This window comes from Anoplopoma fimbria, unplaced genomic scaffold, assembly GCF_027596085.1.
Source record: "Anoplopoma fimbria isolate UVic2021 breed Golden Eagle Sablefish unplaced genomic scaffold, Afim_UVic_2022 Un_contig_4872_pilon_pilon, whole genome shotgun sequence".
NCBI classification, from domain to species: Eukaryota; Metazoa; Chordata; class Actinopteri; order Perciformes; family Anoplopomatidae; genus Anoplopoma; species Anoplopoma fimbria.
Window position 1 is genome coordinate 1 of NW_026548607.1, and position 3,929 is coordinate 3,929.

Below are 3,929 nucleotides of genomic sequence, written 5' to 3' on the forward strand. Positions count from 1 at the left end.
TTGGTAGGCAATAATATTTGCTTACGGCCATACCACCCTGAACACGCCCGATCTCGTCTGATCTCGGAAGCTAAGCAGGGTCGGGCCTGGTCAGTACTTGGATGGGAGACCGCCTGGGAATACCAGGTGCTGTAAGCTTTTTTCACTCCTCTTTACAAAAAGCAGAGGGCGCTGCTGCTTTTTCAGTGGACACCGACAGGGTGGGAAGGATATAGCTAGATCATGACTTGCCGGTATAGAAATGACACAAATCCAGTTAAATGATGGCTTTCATCATTCCTAAGCTCATCGATCATTTTCTTTTCAATTTTATGCTAACGTATTCTACATTTCAACAGTAAATATTAATATTTTTACTGCACTACATTTGTGATCCTTATAGCCACTTTGTACATTCTGATTTGACATTTAAAAGCTGTGAGTGTGTCTGGAAATCTGCAGGCGCTCCCTGTATAGACGAAAGAGCAAAGCGTGGTGATATAGTATCTTTAAAAGGCCCTTTGGTAGGCACAATATTTGCTTACGGCCATACCACCCTGAACACGCCCCGATCTCGTCTGATCTCGGAAGCTAAGCAGGGTCGGGCCTGGTCAGTACTTGGATGGGAGACCGCCTGGGAATACCAGGTGCTGTAAGCTTTTTTCACTCCTCTTTACAAAAAGCAGAGGGCGCTGCTGCTTTTTCAGTGGACACCGACAGGGTGGGAAGGATATAGCTAGATCATGACTTGCCGGTATAGAAATGACACAAATCCAGTTAAATGATGGCTTTCATCATTCCTAAGCTCATCGATCATTTTCTTTTCAATTTTATGCTAACGTATTCTACATTTCAACAGTAAATATTAATATTTTTACTGCACTACATTTGTGATCCTTATAGCCACTTTGTACATTCTGATTTGACATTTAAAAGCTGTGAGTGTGTCTGGAAATCTGCAGGCGCTCCCTGTATAGACGACAGAGCAAAGCGTGGTGATATAGTATCTTTAAAAGGACCTTTGGTAGGCACAATATTTGCTTACGGCCATACCACCCTGAACACGCCCGATCTCGTCTGATCTCGGAAGCTAAGCAGGGTCGGGCCTGGTCAGTACTTGGATGGGAGACCGCCTGGGAATACCAGGTGCTGTAAGCTTTTTTCACTCCTCTTTACAAAAAGCAGAGGGCGCTGCTGCTTTTTCAGTGGACACCGACAGGGTGGGAAGGATATAGCTAGATCATGACTTGCCGGTATAGAAATGACACAAATCCAGTTAAATGATGGCTTTCATCATTCCTAAGCTCATCGATCATTTTCTTTTCAATTTTATGCTAACGTATTCTACATTTCAACAGTAAATATTAATATTTTTACTGCACTACATTTGTGATCCTTATAGCCACTTTGTACATTCTGATTTGACATTTAAAAGCTGTGAGTGTGTCTGGAAATCTGCAGGCGCTCCCTGTATAGACGAAAGAGCAAAGCGTGGTGATATAGTATCTTTAAAAGGACCTTTGGTAGGCACAATATTTGCTTACGGCCATACCACCCTGAACACGCCCGATCTCGTCTGATCTCGGAAGCTAAGCAGGGTCGGGCCTGGTCAGTACTTGGATGGGAGACCGCCTGGGAATACCAGGTGCTGTAAGCTTTTTTTCACTCCTCTTTACAAAAAGCAGAGGGCGCTGCTGCTTTTTCAGTGGACACCGACAGGGTGGGAAGGATATAGCTAGATCATGACTTGCCGGTATAGAAATGACACAAATCCAGTTAAATGATGGCTTTCATCATTCCTAAGCTCATCGATCATTTTCTTTTCAATTTTATGCTAACGTATTCTACATTTCAACAGTAAATATTAATATTTTTACTGCACTACATTTGTGATCCTTATAGCCACTTTGTACATTCTGATTTGACATTTAAAAGCTGTGAGTGTGTCTGGAAATCTGCAGGCGCTCCCTGTATAGACGACAGAGCAAAGCGTGGTGATATAGTATCTTTAAAAGGACCTTTGGTAGGCACAATATTTGCTTACGGCCATACCACCCTGAACACGCCCGATCTCGTCTGATCTCGGAAGCTAAGCAGGGTCGGGCCTGGTCAGTACTTGGATGGGAGACCGCCTGGGAATACCAGGTGCTGTAAGCTTTTTTCACTCCTCTTTACAAAAAGCAGAGGGCGCTGCTGCTTTTTCAGTGGACACCGACAGGGTGGGAAGGATATAGCTAGATCATGACTTGCCGGTATAGAAATGACACAAATCCAGTTAAATGATGGCTTTCATCATTCCTAAGCTCATCGATCATTTTCTTTTCAATTTTATGCTAACGTATTCTACATTTCAACAGTAAATATTAATATTTTTACTGCACTACATTTGTGATCCTTATAGCCACTTTGTACATTCTGATTTGACATTTAAAAGCTGTGAGTGTGTCTGGAAATCTGCAGGCGCTCCCTGTATAGACGACAGAGCAAAGCGTGGTGATATAGTATCTTTAAAAGGACCTTTGGTAGGCACAATATTTGCTTACGGCCATACCACCCTGAACACGCCCGATCTCGTCTGATCTCGGAAGCTAAGCAGGGTCGGGCCTGGTCAGTACTTGGATGGGAGACCGCCTGGGAATACCAGGTGCTGTAAGCTTTTTTCACTCCTCTTTACAAAAAGCAGAGGGCGCTGCTGCTTTTTCAGTGGACACCGACAGGGTGGGAAGGATATAGCTAGATCATGACTTGCCGGTATAGAAATGACACAAATCCAGTTAAATGATGGCTTTCATCATTCCTAAGCTCATCGATCATTTTCTTTTCAATTTTATGCTAACGTATTCTACATTTCAACAGTAAATATTAATATTTTTACTGCACTACATTTGTGATCCTTATAGCCACTTTGTACATTCTGATTTGACATTTAAAAGCTGTGAGTGTGTCTGGAAATCTGCAGGCGCTCCCTGTATAGACGAAAGAGCAAAGCGTGGTGATATAGTATCTTTAAAAGGCCCTTGGTAGGCACAATATTTGCTTACGGCCATACCACCCTGAACACGCCCGATCTCGTCTGATCTCGGAAGCTAAGCAGGGTCGGGCCTGGTCAGTACTTGGATGGGAGACCGCCTGGGAATACCAGGTGCTGTAAGCTTTTTTCACTCCTCTTTACAAAAAGCAGAGGGCGCTGCTGCTTTTTCAGTGGACACCGACAGGGTGGGAAGGATATAGCTAGATCATGACTTGCCGGTATAGAAATGACACAAATCCAGTTAAATGATGGCTTTCATCATTCCTAAGCTCATCGATCATTTTCTTTTCAATTTTATGCTAACGTATTCTACATTTCAACAGTAAATATTAATATTTTTACTGCACTACATTTGTGATCCTTATAGCCACTTTGTACATTCTGATTTGACATTTAAAAGCTGTGAGTGTGTCTGGAAATCTGCAGGCGCTCCCTGTATAGACGAAAGAGCAAAGCGTGGTGATATAGTATCTTTAAAAGGCCCTTGGTAGGCACAATATTTGCTTACGGCCATACCACCCTGAACACGCCCGATCTCGTCTGATCTCGGAAGCTAAGCAGGGTCGGGCCTGGTCAGTACTTGGATGGGAGACCGCCTGGGAATACCAGGTGCTGTAAGCTTTTTCACTCCTCTTTACAAAAGCAGAGGGGTGTCTGGAAATCTGCAGGCGCTCCCTGTATAGACGAAAGAGCAAAGCGTGGTGATATAGTATCTTTAAAAGGACCTTTGGTAGGCACAATATTTGCTTACGGCCATACCACCCTGAACACGCCCGATCTCGTCTGATCTCGGAAGCTAAGCAGGGTCGGGCCTGGTCAGTACTTGGATGGGAGACCGCCTGGGAATACCAGGTGCTGTAAGCTTTTTTCACTCCTCTTTACAAAAAGCAGAGGGCGCTGCTGCTTTTTCAGTGGACAC

At 44.0% G+C, this 3,929-nt stretch overlaps 9 non-coding genes across 9 annotated transcripts; all 9 read left to right on the plus strand.

The window, feature by feature from the left end:
* Positions 1–19: 19 nt before the first annotated feature.
* Positions 20–138, plus strand: LOC129114541 (5S ribosomal RNA). Its single transcript, XR_008532539.1, has one exon. It is a non-coding gene; the product is annotated as a 5S ribosomal RNA (ribosomal RNA).
* A 380-nt stretch (positions 139–518) lies between these two features.
* LOC129114546 (5S ribosomal RNA) lies at positions 519–638 on the plus strand. Its single transcript, XR_008532543.1, has one exon. It is a non-coding gene; the product is annotated as a 5S ribosomal RNA (ribosomal RNA).
* A 380-nt stretch (positions 639–1,018) lies between these two features.
* LOC129114547 (5S ribosomal RNA) lies at positions 1,019–1,137 on the plus strand. The gene has a single exon (XR_008532544.1). It is a non-coding gene; the product is annotated as a 5S ribosomal RNA (ribosomal RNA).
* A 380-nt stretch (positions 1,138–1,517) lies between these two features.
* Positions 1,518–1,636, plus strand: LOC129114548 (5S ribosomal RNA). Its single transcript, XR_008532545.1, has one exon. It is a non-coding gene; the product is annotated as a 5S ribosomal RNA (ribosomal RNA).
* A 381-nt stretch (positions 1,637–2,017) lies between these two features.
* Positions 2,018–2,136, plus strand: LOC129114549 (5S ribosomal RNA). Its single transcript, XR_008532546.1, has one exon. It is a non-coding gene; the product is annotated as a 5S ribosomal RNA (ribosomal RNA).
* A 380-nt stretch (positions 2,137–2,516) lies between these two features.
* On the plus strand, positions 2,517–2,635 carry LOC129114550 (5S ribosomal RNA). Its single transcript, XR_008532547.1, has one exon. It is a non-coding gene; the product is annotated as a 5S ribosomal RNA (ribosomal RNA).
* A 379-nt stretch (positions 2,636–3,014) lies between these two features.
* LOC129114542 (5S ribosomal RNA) lies at positions 3,015–3,133 on the plus strand. The gene has a single exon (XR_008532540.1). It is a non-coding gene; the product is annotated as a 5S ribosomal RNA (ribosomal RNA).
* A 379-nt stretch (positions 3,134–3,512) lies between these two features.
* On the plus strand, positions 3,513–3,631 carry LOC129114544 (5S ribosomal RNA). Its single transcript, XR_008532541.1, has one exon. It is a non-coding gene; the product is annotated as a 5S ribosomal RNA (ribosomal RNA).
* A 124-nt stretch (positions 3,632–3,755) lies between these two features.
* On the plus strand, positions 3,756–3,874 carry LOC129114545 (5S ribosomal RNA). The gene has a single exon (XR_008532542.1). It is a non-coding gene; the product is annotated as a 5S ribosomal RNA (ribosomal RNA).
* Positions 3,875–3,929: the final 55 nt, after the last annotated feature.